Source organism: Aotus nancymaae, unplaced genomic scaffold (assembly GCF_030222135.1).
Source record: "Aotus nancymaae isolate 86718 unplaced genomic scaffold, 86718_ANA_hifiasm-v0.15.2.pri h1tg000003l, whole genome shotgun sequence".
NCBI lineage: Eukaryota > Metazoa > Chordata > Mammalia > Primates > Aotidae > Aotus > Aotus nancymaae.
In genome coordinates, this window is record NW_026988414.1 from 29,200,070 (window position 1) to 29,216,691 (window position 16,622).

Below are 16,622 nucleotides of genomic sequence, written 5' to 3' on the forward strand. Positions count from 1 at the left end.
CATACACTTTTATCATAGTCACTTACGATCCTTTGTATTTCTGTGGTATCAGTTTAACGTCTCCTCTTTCATTTACAATATTCTTTGAGTCTTCTTTTTCTTGTCTAGTAAAAAAATTGTCAGTATTGTATTTCCAAAAACAATTCTTAGTTTCATTTATCTTTTCTGTTGTTTTTGTAGTCTCTATTTCATTTACCTGTGATCTGATCCTTTTTATTTTCTTTCTTCTGCTGAATTTGTGCTTAGTTTATTTTTCTTTTTCTAGTTTCTTGAGTTGTAAAGTTTAGTTAGTTATTTGAGGTTTTCTTTTTTCATAATGTGGGCATTGGTTTTCACTATGCACTTTCTTCTTAGTCCTGTTTTTTCTTTTTTATGTATCAGATAAGTTTTAGCAAGTTGTGCTTTCATTTTTGTTTGCCTCAAGATATTTTTTGAGTTTCATCTTGATTTATTTACTGTTGTTCAGGAGTATACTGTTTAATTCACACAAATCTGTGAATTTTTCAGTTTTCTTCCTGTTACTGATTTCTAGTTAATTCATGTTGTGGTTAAAAAAAAAAAGATAAGATTTCAATCTTAAATTTATTAAGACTTGTTTTGTCAGTCTATCCTGGAGAACATTCTGTGTACCCTTGAAAGAACATGTATGGGGCTGCTGATGGACGGAATGTTTTATATGTGTCTGTTTGGTTCTTGTGGTGTATAGTGTTGTTCAAGTTAACTGTTTCTTTACTAATTTTTTTTTTGATCGGATGAAATCTCTCTTATTGAAAATGGTTTATTGCAGACCTCTACTGTTATTATAGTGCTGTCTATTTCTTCCTTCAGTTCCGTTAGTATTTGCTTCACATATTCAGGTGCCTGCCCAGAGATTCTGGACAGACTGTCTGGAAACATCTGCAGGCAGACTTGCTGCTGAAGTTTTTGAGCAGTCTGGTCTGGTGCCTGAGTATACAAGGATGGATGTGTACCCTGGATCTGCTGAAGCCTGGGAACATGGGAACCAGCCTGGAGCCCGGGGCTGTCTGGCAATGGGACGCGCTTGAAACCTGGGTCTATGAGAACTAGAAGAAAGCCAGAGTCACTGGTACTGGTCTAGTGCAAGTGTCAGCCTAGTTAGTGCTAGTGCAGAGCTAGAAGTTGGGTCTGCAGGTTCTAACCTGGAGTCTGGGGCTGTAGACGTCAGCATGGTGGAGAAGTAGGCCGAAAGTCTGTGTTGACTGGAGCCTGTCTCTAACCTGAGGCCTCAGGACAGCTTGGCAGTTAAGTAGACCTGGAATCTGGGGCATCAGGGCTAAGCCTTGTCATTATTTATTCTTACCATTTGAAATAAAGATTTTTAACTATACATCAGTATTATTTATAGGTAAGTATTTTATAATTCTCATTTTCCTAATACAAATCCAATATTAAATGGTTTCTTATTCATTATATGGTTAACAAAGAAAACAGGAATTTATCAATCCCCAAATAAATTGACTGTCTACCATAATAGATTCAATATTTTGGTCATAAATTTGCCATTTTATTCAATAGTTAATTCTAAAAAAAATTAGAAATGTACACTTTTCCCTGGTGATACACTTTTATCACTTACATTTCTATAAGTTTGTCAGTAAAACTTTACAGTTTTTACCACATTGAAAGAACCTCTCAATTTGTTTAATAATCATACATGTTGACTGTGGTCTTGTTTATCTTTGCATGATAGATCACTGTATTAAATCACACATCTCTACTTGATCATTACTATCACATAAATTAATTTTAAACTCTGCATTTATACCTTATAATTTCTTTAAAAAACAATGAGCAAAATAGTTTGCTATTTCATATTGTCTATTTTGTATAATTATTCCTTCATCAGTGAGCCAGAGGTTTACAAATAAGCAGAAATAAACATATTTCATACATATTCTATTATCATGTAGACTCAAAAGATACCTTCTGCCTCAGTTTCCTCTAAAAATTCCTCATGGATATGTAGGAGCGTTGTGTAGAGAACTAGCTAGCTTTGCTCTCTGGACATTTAATAGGATGGTTGTATTCTTTGCCAGCACTAAGTGTCAGCATCACTCAGCTCCAAGGTTGAAGACTTCCCAGATCACAGGCATCTGCCAGGTAGTATCATTGATTCCCAAAGGATGTCTGGAAGAAGTTTCAGGAGCAGACTGCAAGGAAATACTCCAATTCTCTGACTGCTCAGAGCTCTACATTGGCATTGTTTTCTTTATTCACAGATGGAGCAACTGAGATTTGGCAAAAAGAATCGTATTTTTCAAAAGAAAGTTTCTCTAGCTGTTAGACTATGACTCCATAAATAAATTAAGCTAATTCTAGTCCCTAAAAGAATTCAAGCTACCAAGTTGAAGTAAAATAGCACTTTGCTGGAAGGTTGCTAATTCTTAAAAAATGACTGGCTATATTGTAATCTTGATTTTTCTCTTTACAATTATTTCTCCTTTGAATTTTCATGATCTTTCATGGGTACCAGTATTTTAACTACTAAGCAGCTGCAATCATTAATTAATTCAGAAAAAGCAATACTGAAATATTAATGGCGATTGTGGGATTTTTCATCTTGTTTTGAAATTTAATCTGAATGTTAGGGGAGATGATTCTGCAGTCTGACATTAATATTCTTGGTTTTTATATATGTATTTATTAACATGATAAGGGCATATTCATATAATCCTCTGTAATACAGACTTTTACAATTAAGAATAGATTCTCAAATTTATCAGATTCTTTTTGACACCAATTGTAATTTTTTTCTCACTTAAAGTGTTTATATAACTCAATACAATTTATAATTTCAAATTATATTTATATTTGAAAATATACCTATCATATATATAAATATTCAAATTATATATATACCCATATATAATTTAAATATTTATATTTATATGAATTATAGTTATATTTATATATATACTGATATATAGTTATATATATACCTATATATAAATATACTTGCATATAGGTTTGTATATAAATATAGGTATATTTATAGGTATAAATATAGGTATATATAGGTATATTATATATATTATAGGTATATATGATAGGTATTTAAATATAGGTATATTTATATACCATAGATATATAATATATATAAATATATATATTTAAGTATAGGTATTTAAATATTTATGTATTTAAATATAGGTTTTTTTTATATACCATAGGTATATAATATATATAAATATAGGTATATATAAAAATATACCTATATTTAAATACCTATCATATATACCTATAATATATATAATATACCTATATATACCTATATTTATACCTATAAATAGACCTATATTTATATATATACACTTATATATAAATATACCTGTATATAGGTATATATGTAAATATAACTATATATCGGTATATATATGAATATAGCTATAATAGGTATATAAATATATGCATTTATAATATATATGAAAGGTAGTTCTAAGATAGTTTAATATCTTCACATATGTAGCTTCAGAAATGTGCTTTTATAACATTTTAATTTTTCAGCTATTTTTTAAAAGTTTTGTTTCAGATCATTTTAATTACATAAAATATGTTCTAAAATATTTATGTTTTCTATGCCCTTAAATGTTATAAATGATACTGTAATTATCTGCTTATGAAGTTTTGAACATATTTGCTTGCAATCCCATCTGCCACTGAATCCTTTTTCATATTACTTGTGTAGATCTTGGAAAACTTTCTTAATTTCTTCCAATGTAATTTTATTTTTGTTCGTGATTTTATATCCACCATGTCTTCTAGACAAACTATTGATAAAAATAATTTTTTAGTCTCATTCTAATATTTCATTATATTAATTTTGCAAATTTTCCCCTAAAAGTCTTTTACATTGATCTCTACCTTGGATACTTTTCTCAATTATAATTGAAGCTATGTGAATTTGTGTTTTATCCTTCATTATTTTTATGCTTCAATAACTTAGCTAAGAACTAATTGTTTTATTACTTTTGTTTCCTCTGCCACACCTCTCTCAAAAAATGTTCTAGAATTTATTTAACAATGATCATGTTTGTATTTTAAAATTTTATTTCCTATTTTGGCAACTCTTTTGATTAAGATATTTCCTCTTTCCTGTCTTAGGAGTTTTTGTTTCAGTTGTAGAGAATTGGTGTCATTTATTCCTTAAATGTTTGGTAGAATTCACCAGTGAAACCATCTGGGCTTGATGCTTTCTTTAGAAATTTGATAACTACTGATTCAATTCTTAACAGATACAGGCCTATTCAGATAATTTATCTTTTCTTTTGTAATCTTTGATAGATTTTTTTTTTCCAAAGAATTGTCCTATTTTATCTAGAGTATCAAATTTGTGAACAAAGATTTCTTCATAATATTTACTATCTTTTTAATGTCCATGGGATCAGTAGAAATAAAATCTTTTTGTGTGTCTGTCTGGTGTGAATAATTTTTGTCTTCACTATTCTTTTCTACATTAGCTTGGCTAGAGCTTTATCACTTTTGCTGATTTTTTTTTAATGGACCACTTTTGATTTTATCAACTTTCTCTATTGATTTCCTGATTTAATTTTATTGATTTCTCCTGTAATTTTTTATTGTTTACTTTACTCTGCTGTTTTTAGGTTTAAGTTTAGGTGCTTTTCTTCTGCTAGTTTCTTATTGTAGAAGCATAGATTAATGATTTTTAGATCCTTCCACTTTTCTAATATATGCCTTTGATGCTATAAATTTCCTTCTAAGCACTACTTTTGCTGCATCCTACAAATTTTGATGGTATATTTTCATTTTCATTAGTTCAGAATATTTAATTTCCCTTTATATGTATTCTTTGACCCATATGTTTTCTAGTATTGTGCTGTTTAATATATAAATTCTTTGAGATTTCTCAGCTATTTTTCTGTTATTCATTTCTATTTTAATTCCATTGTGGCCAAAGAGCATACTTTATAAAATTTATTTTTTTTAATTTTGTAAAGTTGTATTTTATGATACAGAATACGATCTATTTTTTCTGAATGTCCCATGTAAGCTTGAAAAGAATGTGCATTTTGGTGATGGATTAATTTTCTTCAAATGTCCAGGAGAACCAGTGGTTTGATGGTATCATTCAATTCAGCTATATGCAAACTGACTTACTACTCCGTGCCAGATCTGTGAATCATGGATACTAGGTATTAAAGTCTTCAGCTATTGTTATGGGCTTTTCATTTTTTTTTCCAGTTCTATCAGTTTTTGTATCATGTACTTTAACCTTCTGATTTTTAGGTAGGTAACATTAAGAATTTTTATATCCTCTTAGAAAATTGACATGTTTATTATCATGTAATGTATGTCTTTATCCCTGATAATTTCCCACATTCTCAAGTCTGTTTTGTATGAAATTAATATAACTACTTCAGCTTTCTTTTGATTAGTGTTAATATATGTTTCCCAACCATTCTCCTTAATCTATGTCTTTATATTAAAACTGTATTTCTTGGCCAGGTGCCATGGCTTTTGCGTGTAATCGCAGCACTTTGGGAGGCTGAGGCTGGCAGATCACTTGAGGTCAGGAGTTTGACACCAGCCTGGCCAACATGGTGAAACCCTGTCTCTACTAAAAATACAAAAATTAGCTGGGCATGGTGGCACACGCCTGTAATCACAGCTACTTGGGAAACTGAGGTAGTAGAATCGCTTGAACCCGGGAGGTGGGGGTTGAAGTGAGCCGAGATCATGCCACTGTACTCCAGCCTGGGCAACAGAGTGAGACTCCATCTTAAAAAAAGAAAAAAAGAAAAGAAAGCAAACAACTATATTTCTTGCAGACTCTGACAAACTCTGTTTTTAGACACCAATTGAAGTGCTCATTGAAACATTTAAGGTACTTATTGATATAATTAATATCTCATGTTTTTTAACTGCTTTCTGTTCATTGTACTTTTTTGTGTGTCTTTTTCATCTTTGTCATTTTGTCTGCCTTCTCTTGTTTTAATTGTCTGTTTTAGCTATAATGTCTGCTATTATACTGGTTTTCTTAATGTGATGGTATATGTCAGAGAAGGGGAAGCATTATATACTCCTTTGAAATTAAGTATTAGCTTTGGGCCTCTAATTTGAGTTTTGACTTTGACTGACGGATGAAGTTGAATCCATCTTTGTAGCTAATTTTGTCTCTCTTAATTTTATCTTCTTTATTATTTCCTAAATCATTCAAAAAATCTAATAGTTTTAATCAAATGATATAATATACATCTGCCCTACTCAAGGAGGAGAAGGAAAAAGACAAGGAAGAAATAAATTTTCATGCCTTCAAATATGAAATATTAGAAATGGGCAACCATAATTTTTGAAAATATTTTCTTCTTCCTTGACCTAAATTAGAAAAAGACAAAATCAGTTTGAAAATTTAATAATCTTTTCTATTAGCTTCATTTAGATTCTTTGATGGTTAATATTAAGTGTCACCTTGATTGGATTGAAGGATGCAAAGTATTGTTTCTGGGTGTATCTTGGTGTTTCTTGGTATTGCTGGAAGAGATTAAGATTTGAATCAGTGGACTGGGAGAGAAAGACCCACCCTCAGAAATGCTCACCCACATTCCTTAGGAAGACCCACCGACAGTGTGGGTGGGCACCATGCAATCTACTGCTAGTGTGGCTAGAAAAAGCAAGCAGAGGAAGGTGAAAAAAGCTAACTTGTTGAGTCTTTCAGCCTTCATCTTTCTCCTGTGCTGGATACTTCCTGCCCTTATACCAGTGGTTTGCAGGGGCTCTCAGGCCACTGGTCACAGACTGAAGGCTGCACTGTTGGCTTCCCTACTTTGGAGATCTGGGGACTTGCACTGAGCCACTACTGGCTTCCTTGCTCCTCAGCTAGCAGATGGCCTATGGTGGGACTTCTTCATCTTGTGATCGTGTGAGTCAGTTCTCCTTGCTAAATTCCCTTTCATACATACATATATACTATTACTTCTGTTCCTGTAGAGAACCATGACTAATACAGATTTCATTTCATTTACAGCTTGTTCATGATTATTTTCTCTTGACTCTATAAATAACCCAGGATAATGAATTATTCTCTTGACAGAAAAGTTACTGTTTATAAAGTAATGCCTCATGATCATTCAAAAATATGTTCAAAATTTCTTTATCAAGTTTTAATTTTCTTTTAAGGTCTTTGTCTTATGTCTACATTACTCCTTCTTAAAGAAGAAATAGGATCTACTATTTGGCAAATTTTAAAGAGTTGTAAAGAGTTGTATAGGTATAGACTCAGTATATTTGAAGTATATGGAAAGTTAGAAACAATTACCTTTACTCAGACTAAAAAGCATTCCTTTACCACATTGGTATGAAACTCTCTCTCTTAGGCATTAAATAAGCATCTCATCTGCTTCCAAGATGAGATCAGTGGTTGACAAGAACAAAAAATGAAGAGTGTTAAAAAGTCATGAGAAAAATCTACAGTACCACTAACAGTGTAGAAAGACAGGTTTAACTGTTACTACAGAGCAGTATTTCTCTCTCTTCATGCACAAGAATGGACCAAAGAATGCTTGCTTTGATGAAAAGAAAGAAAGCATTTTAAACATGATAAATGAAATTGGCAGGGACTCTCTCTTTTTATCCAACAAAATTTTGGACTTTGGTGACTTAGCAGCCTTTGGACTTTCTGTGTGCTTTCAAAGTGTGGCTGAGCCTTGCCTATCAAGGCAGACTAGAGAGGACATAGTATTTAAAGGCAGAAGCAGGTTCAAAAATAGAGTGTACTCCTGATGCTGCATCTCTTGAGTATGTATGGATGATAGCTAACTAGAACCCCTGGAAAGTAGGGTAAAAAACAATTTTATTTCAATGACTAACTTGATTTTTCTGGATTATCATTCATAAAAATTACCAATTAGTCTATTTTTAAATTTGTCGTTGTTATTGTTTTGGAGATGATGGAATCTCGCTGTGTCACTTAGGCTGGAGTGCAATAGCACGAACTAAGCTTAGTGCAACCTTCATTTCCCAGGTTCAAGCAATTCTCCTGCCTCAGCCTCCAAGTAGCTGGAACTACAGGCACACGCCATCACATCCAGCTAATTTTTGAATTTGGTCTCAAACTCCTGACCTCAAGTGATCAGCCCGCCACAGCCTCCCAAAGTGCTGGGATTATAGGCATGAGCCACCACACCTGACCTATTTTTAAATGTGATATTTTCTTATAAGAAACATTTAAAGTGAAAACTTAAGTACAATCCATAGAATAAAACATTAACCATAATGCACAGAACTTATTCTTAGTAAAGTTTTTTGGTTTTTTTTTTTAAATGTTCTAGGAGCCCATATGCTGTAATCTCATGTTTTAACAGAAAGTGTTGTCTTCAGGAATGCTGCCCAGTTGACAGTTGACAGCCTGGTTATATTTGAAAATCACATTAATTTTTTCTATAATTCTAAACTCAAGAGAATTAAAATCTTATGAAAGTAAATTTTCTAAATGCTTTAAGAAAACAAAACTAGACATATATATTTCAGAAATACAATCATTAAAAATGGAAGAAATATTTAGTTTAAAAAAACATTCATGGTATATATAAAATTTATCTTCAATCACTAATACTAATCTTTGCATACAATTATACACTAAAAAATTTGAAAATATATAAGAAATTCCAGTTCTCTATGAAAATCTCTCAGTTAAAAAAATCATGTCCTTCTTTTTATATGGCTCTTATTTCCATTTTGTTTTGAATATATATGCAATCACATTTTTCTAATACATTCACGTGTATTATATAGGATTCTCAAAGATCCAGAGACATATTCAAAAACAATTTCAGGAGGGTTTGATAAAGTCTATCCACAAAGATGTAATCAACCAAAAACCACATTGTATAGTATTGTACCCAAAAGGTAGTGATGGCAGGATTTCATTAAGACACTGGGTCCTCAAGAGAAGAGACTAAGGATATTATTGATTTGGCAAGTCAAGACACATTATTATATTGTAAATAACAAAAATGGCTGTAAGGAGAGGGTCATCTGACAGCTGAAATCTGTCTCTGAAGGGATGCTGCCAGACTGAAGCAGACCTATACAGAGGGGCAGAGTGGAGACTAAGATAATCAGTGACTTGAATTAGCTCCTCTTCCTCCCTCCTATCTCATGCCAAGACTTCTTTTGGCCCAAAGCATCATGAAACCAATGGACAAGTAAACCCCAATGCAGTATGTAAATTTCAGCCTCTCGGGGCACAGAGCAGGGAGCAGTAACATGAAAAGTGGATCTACAGAGGCAAACAGGAGACAGTCAGCATATGTAGATCTCTTTGTGTCATTTTATGTATTTCTATCTGGAATCTTCCAAGTTTTTAACCAAAAAGACCAAATATTCTATACCTATGAAAAAGGAGAAAAAGTGTTATGGTTTTTACTTATGAATTACAGGTCAAGCACTGTGTTAAGCACTTTACAAATAAATTCAGTAACATTATTTACACTTCGGATATGGAAATAAGGCAGAGAAAATACATATCTTGCTTGGGGCCATAAAGCTAGTTAGGGTATAAACTCAGTTCCAATCTTTACTTAATTCTGAAGGACTGGCATTTAAAACCTGCGTGATAAACCTCTAGTCCTTGCAACATCCCTGCTCCTTCCTTTTGTTTCAGCCAAATTTGATCACTGTTTTCTAGACCACTCCCGACAGTTCCAGTCTTTGTGTGTATGCATATTTTTCATAATATTATATATTGTACATATGTGTATTTTTTGCATGGAATGCTGTTCTTCTTTATATCCAAATATTTTAAAGTTCTACCATTTAGTTTAAATTTATCAACCAGAATTTCCCAAGACAAAGACAATCTCTCTCTTCCTGGCCCAACAATATCTTTACTTTTATATATATTTCAAGGCACAAAGTTTGGTCACATTATAAAAGTAAACGTTTATACCTTCTTCTTATTCCCAGTGCAAAGTGTGCTTCTGGAGTGTAAGCCCCAGACATGACCTTATGAGCAGGAATGATTCTGATGTGCTGGGTATCTGCTTTTGTAGGATTGCAAGGGGTAGGTAAAAATATCTTGCTCTTCATGATAAATAACTATATTTCAGGCAGTAGTAAAGAATGAATGCTGTTGTTGTCCCAAATTTATAAATGAATAAATTGAGACTCAGAGTGTTTAACCTTCCCAAGTTCATGTTGTTGGCACGTGACGGGGCAGCATTACAACCCAGCCAGCTGGTTTAGATATCATGCTTAACCACCATGCTATATACCACATCTTAGAATGGAATACAAAGCGAAAAAACAGAGAGTAACAGTGTTGGAGAAAAGCCAAGCTACCTAATATCTATAGGAAGTTACGCTGTCTGATGTGGCGGCTTCAGAAACACTTTCCTATCGTAAAAACTCAAGGGTCCATTCATGAGTGTGTGCTATGAAAGGTCTTTCAATGTCAAGGATATGCTTGATCCACTGCAACCAACTTTTTCTGTGATCACTGGCAACAAGTGAGTAAACTCTAAAGTAACCTAACTTGCATAGACAGTATTTCAACTTGGACAGAAGTAATTGATGGTAAGGAAAAATTATGTTCTGCCTTAAAAAAATAAATATTTGCTCTTTCTAGTAGTTTGTTTCAGGGCATAGTATTGATGAAAATGTCCCTCAGGAAACAGTAACACTGTTACTCTCTGTTTATTTGTTTGGTTTGTATTCCGTTCTAAGATGTGGTGTAGCATGGTGGTCAAGTATGGAATCTAAACCAGTTAGCTGGGTTGTAACCTGCCCTGTCATGTGCCATAGTATTAATTAAAATGCTCCGTTGAGGTAGAGGAGGCAAAGTTCTTCAATGGTTATGAAATTAATTAATTAGGATGCACCACATGGGCTTACTCCTTCTATCTATATCTTTGATCAACAATATTTATCAGTTGCTGCATGCCCTGCACTGGCCAGGATGATGACAACTCAAACATTTTAGGAACTGAATCTGCTATGGGTGGAATATAAGGTGTATGTGTGTCATAAAAGGAGATGAATTTGAACAGATAGGAAAGGGAAAGGTGATCATGAATTTTGAAAATCCCACCAGAGTGATGAGACCTATTCTGTAGACAAGGGTTGGGGGATCTTTAAGTTATAAGCTAATGTGAACAGATTTACATTTTAGAAATGTCACTCTGGCTCGGCTGAATCAAAGGGGTCAATAGTTGCAAACAGGATAATTTGAAAATGTACGAAATGATACAAATAGGAGATAACAATAATGTGTGAGTGGTGCTGGCCAAAAGAGATGTGTGTGTGATTGAAATGTTGGAGTGAGCTGGGTGAAATAACATAAAATGAAACTGTACCGCTTAGAAAAATGACCATTCAGGTAGTATTTATTCAGTTACTCTGCTAATTAGAATATTGTATTTTGCTACTTGTGTTATCAAAAATATCATCTCTGACTGCTTAATGACATAAAGACACTGGGTTATTTATTCTTTCATCTATGGGCTGAAAAAATAGGAAGTCTAATATTTTATTTGACATAATTTTGTGTACTCTGTTGAAATATAATCTCTGAACCTAAGGGTCATCCAAGCCCCAGTGAAAAACAGTTTAATCCCTATGTGTTCTGTGCTCCCAAAACACCTTGTGAGTATACTCTTACTATAGTTACCATATTGTACAATTATTTGCTTTTCTATTTTACCCTGCAGAAGATTGAGTCTTCTAGGGTTTAGTTTTCTAACCTTTGACTAAGATTCAGTGGGGGCACAGCCTTATCTTAATCTGGATTTAAAAATCACAAAACGCTGGTTGGAATATTTGTTCACTGATTAACTTTCCCTTGTCTCAGTTCACTTCTTAATGAAGATAACACTGCCTCCCACTCTATTATAGATGAAGTAAACTAATGTATGTAAAGAACTAAGCAAACTGTCTAATTAGCTAATTAAGTCATGGAATTAATTAATAGGATAGGACAATTACTATTAGCCTTTTTACATAGAATATGAACATATAGCAGATCTATTAAGAACATGTTATTAGGTGAATAATATTAGCTAAAATATTAGTACTTACTATATGCCAGATACAAATCTAGGCCCTTTACATGCACTGACTTATTCAATCCTTATAGAAAAGCCTAGATGTCACTATTATTTTTTTTCCATGTCTGTATGTGTCTGTGTGTCACTACAATTCAAGGGGGCTGAAATTACTCCTAATTTTATGCCAATTTTACAATGAGAAAAGTGAGACCAAGAGAGTTTGTAATTTGCCAAAGGTTTATATTACCCGTTAATTGGCAGAGCAAGATTTAGAATAATGCTATTTATTGCTTCTGCAGATGGATGCATGGAATGAATGAATCTCTTTTCCTTTTCTTCCATAGCTCTTAAAAATAAAAATCTTTCAAAAAATGAAACAAAAACATTATTGATATAATTCATGAACAAATGCAGTCAAGAAAGGGTCTATTTTCCTCAATAAAGTTGTTCATTTACCAAGCACTCTGCCTGATACATGCTAAGAGTAAGGCTAATGAACTACTGAATCAATGAGTGCCTGTTTATAACTGACACATACAATGAATTCCCTTTTAATAGTTTCGAATGATTCTTATAAATAATAACAGTAACAACAAAAGCAAACCATCTATCAAAAGGATGGGATTAAGTGTCATGAATTGAGACCAGCATGGAGGATAGGAAGGTGCTGAAAATGCAGTAACAGCAAGGTGGAAATAAAAACATCTCCCTTTGATTACTTACCTTATTTCAGATCTGCCACTTGGATCCAAGTGCAGTAACATGTTCCTGTTCTTGAATTTTCAGGGCAAGCACTCAGCATCACTAGCCTCCTTTGGAGGAAAAAAATAGTGAAAATGTTAAGACTTTACACAGCTGTGACTTTTTAGCAATAGTAAGCAGATGAATTACTGCTTAACACAAAAATCTCATTTTTTTCTTATAGTTGTATTTTCCAATAGTGGGATCCAATTTGAGAAATTTTAAATTATTTTTGAGCCAGGAAAATAAGAGTGTTGAATTTTACCTATTCTTCTTTGCTTTGTATGAATTTCATTAGGATTATTAACAGAATAGATGCCGGAGCACGCATTCAGACTGTGAGCATTTGGTGGCACTGTCAGGTCTACATTTCTAACCTGTTAGAAATCGGTATTCTAGACAGCAACATTCTAAACTTCTGTAAGAGACATAAACGGAAAATGTTTTGTTTACGCCACTTAGACATAAAGGAGATCACATCAAGCACTGATTATACTGCTGTTTCCAGAATCCAGACAGGCTTTTTTTTTTCCTGATGTTTTCATTCAGAAAGGTTAAAACAGTATTAATACTTTTTACTTCCGAGTGAAGAACCAACATTTATCTTGGATCTGGGCAAACAGCTCAATTTTTATTGTCAATAAATATTCATTGTCCAATTTTCTCCAAGCAAAATTGGAAGAAGTATTTGTTTCCATTTATTTTTGACAGTTTTCCTGCTTTTGAACACAGTGGAAAAAGATATGTTTCACTTATCCTTTGCTCCTATCATTAACTACAGCAGACATACAAATACTAGGGTTCTAATTCATAATCAATCTCACCTGAATAGTTATTTAGTCTGAAAGCTGCTTTGTGGTCAGAATTGTTGCAAACACTTCTGATTTCTGACTTGAAATAAAACTGACTAAACTCCAAGTGATCAAGCATTTTCAGATTCGTAAATAGGAGAACCTGGCCTAATTTCAAAGCTGCTTTTATCTTGGCTTATTATCAGAAAGATAAATAAGTTAGTATCAGATATATAAAAGACATAGAGTGGACGTAGCTACTGACTGACTCTTTTTCTCGTGGAGGTAGGCCACAAATCTGATGATTGTTTTAGCCCTTGCAATGTTAGCATCTATACATATTAAAGAGACTTAGAAACGTAGGTTTGCTGCCTTTTACAGCTTAGGCTATGAGAGATCCTGTATCAGTGGTCAAGTCTAATCAATGCTCTAAAGTCTGTATCTTGTAGCGTCAAAGGAATATGTATGTATTCTATTTCTTTCTGAACCATTACACCTAGAGCAAACTTTTACCAGTGATCTACAGCTTACTCGTTTAATATACTGTCTACTATATTCACCAACTTTAGGTAAGACATTCTGCAATCAGGACACTCAGTGAATTTTTCTTAAAAAAAATTTTAAAAGGAAGGTGTGATTTCACAATGAGACGTGTAGGAAAGTACAAGGGATGTGAACCAGAAGGCAGCTCGGCTGCTTGCTTATTGTGTATTTTGGGCAAGCTGATGAGACTGTCAAAGCATTGGGTTTTTCTACAACAGGAATAACTATAAAGCCCACTTCCATAGTCTTCAGCACAGTGTTTTCAAGGTTTATCTGCATAATAGCATGTACCTATATTACATTTCATTTTATGAGTGACTAATGTCCCATTGTATATAACACGTTTTATTTACCCACTGTGTCAGTTTGGAGACTTAATATGGTTTTAATGCTTTCTCCCTCCAAATCGCATGTTGAAATGTAATTCCCAGCTGGGCACAGTGGCTCATGCCTGATGCCTCATGCCTCTAATCCAAGCACTTTGAGAGGCCGAGGTGGGGGGATCACTTGAGGTAAGGAGTTCAAGACCAGCCTGGCCAACATGATAAGACACTGTCTCTACTGAAAATAAAAAAAATTAGCTAGGCATGGTAGCAGGTACCTCTAATCCCAGCTACTTGGGAGGCTGAGGCAGGAGAACTGTTGAACCCAGGAGGTGTAGGCTGCAGTGAGCCGAGATCATGCCACTGTACTCCAGCCTGGGCAACAGAGTGAGACTCTGTCTCAAAAAAAGAAAAAGAAATGTAATCCTTAATGTTGGGGGTGAGGTCCAGTGGGAAATGTTTGAGTCATGGAGGTGGTGCCCTCCTCATAGTACTGAGTGAGTTCTTGCTCTGAGTTCGCCAGAGAGCTGATTGTTTAAAGGAGCCTGGCTACTCTGCATATCTCTCTTGCTCCTTCTCTATATAATGTTGCTATTCACTCGGGGTGGTCGGCAAAATATTACAGAAAATATTTAGGGAAAGTTTTAGATTATAGTCTAAAACCCTTTGGAAGGCTCAGAGGTTTTATTGAGGCAGGTTGAAGGCAGCCACCTCATTAACATTAGCATAGGAAAAAGATAGAGACTGATCAAAGGCCTTACCCCACACCCGTTTGTCTTCACTTTGTTTACTCATGTTAATTTTGTGCTGGCTGACCCTCTCCCTGAAAGATCAAAGGGGAATTACCTGTTAATAGCATTTACTCTGGACCCCTAACCTAAAGCTTTTACCAGTTGTAAAACCATTCTATTAACTATGTTAATTATCCAGAAGTGTGTTAACTTAAAACCTATCTTGTAAAATCTTAAGGGAATAAACGTGTAATGGACAAAGGGTCTTGGTCAATGGGTTGCATTTCACTCTCTAAAAGCAGCCAAGGCCATCCCCCCATCCCTATCCCACTTAAAACACTGCAGTGGTGTAATACTGCATTCATTCATCCATCCTTAAGTCAGGGTCTACAGGTCAGATTTCCGCAGGTGGTAACCAACTTCTCAATGTAATATGCCTAGTCCCGCTTCCCCTTCTGCCATGAGTCAAAGCTCCCTGAGGCCTCACTAGAAGCCTAGCAGATAAAAGTGTTATGCTTGTACTGCTTGCAGAACGAAGAGCCAGTCAGAAATCTTTTATTTATAAATTACCCAGCCTCAAGTGTTTTCTCATAGAGATAAAACAAAGGACTAATATAGTGGCAATTGGTTATTTTTACTATAAACTATTATGAATAATTCTAATATGAACATCTAATATCCACACAAGTTTTTGTGTGTATATGTGGTTTTTTGTCATTGATAATTTCCTTGGGGTTGGGGAGTTAAAATTTATTCATTTTATTTATTAATATTATTTTAAATTGATGATTTATAGCTGTATACATTTATGGGGAACAATGTGATGTTCTGATATTCACATATACAATGTGGATATAAGTTTTTATTTTTCTTGGGTATTCATCTAGAAGTTGCATTGCTCCAGGTTTAGGCTCTTGAGGAAGTCCAGACCATTTTTCAAAATATCTTCACTATTTCGCACCCATGCCAGCAGTATATGTAGGAAGTGTTCAGTTTCTCCACATCTTTACAAACTCTCAAAATCATCTTTCTCTTTTATTATAGTCATCATAGTGGGTATACAGTGATGTCTCATTTTTATTTGCTAGATAATGATGTTGAGCATATTTTGATGTTCTTACTGATCACTTGTAATCCTTCCTAGGAAAAGGATCTATTAAGATCCTTTGCCTATGCTTTAGTTGTAAAATTTGTCTTTTTATTATTGAGTTGTAAAAGTTCTTCATGCATTCTAGATATGAGTTCTTATTAGGCAGATAATTTATAAATATTTTATCTCAAGCTGTGAAATAGTTTTATATATATTGATGGTATCCTTTAAAACACAAAGGTGTTTTATTTTTATTACTTTCAATCTACCTCTTTTTCTTTTGTCATTTCAAAATTTGTTGTCATAGCTGAGAAAGCTTGGCTTAACTGAGAATCACAAAGATTTACTCCTTTATTTTCTTCTGAGAGCATTAAATTTTTATC

General features: G+C 33.7%; 1 long non-coding RNA gene across 1 annotated transcript in view; it reads right to left on the reverse strand.

The window, feature by feature from the left end:
* The window catches only part of LOC135274863 (uncharacterized), a 120,801-nt gene extending 107,976 nt beyond the window's left edge, over window positions 1-12,825 (reverse strand). The window contains exon 1 of the long non-coding RNA XR_010342579.1: window positions 12,744-12,825. This is a non-coding gene — a long non-coding RNA (uncharacterized LOC135274863). The remainder of the gene's footprint in view (window positions 1-12,743) is intronic.
* Between the last annotated feature and the right edge of the window lie 3,797 nt (window positions 12,826-16,622).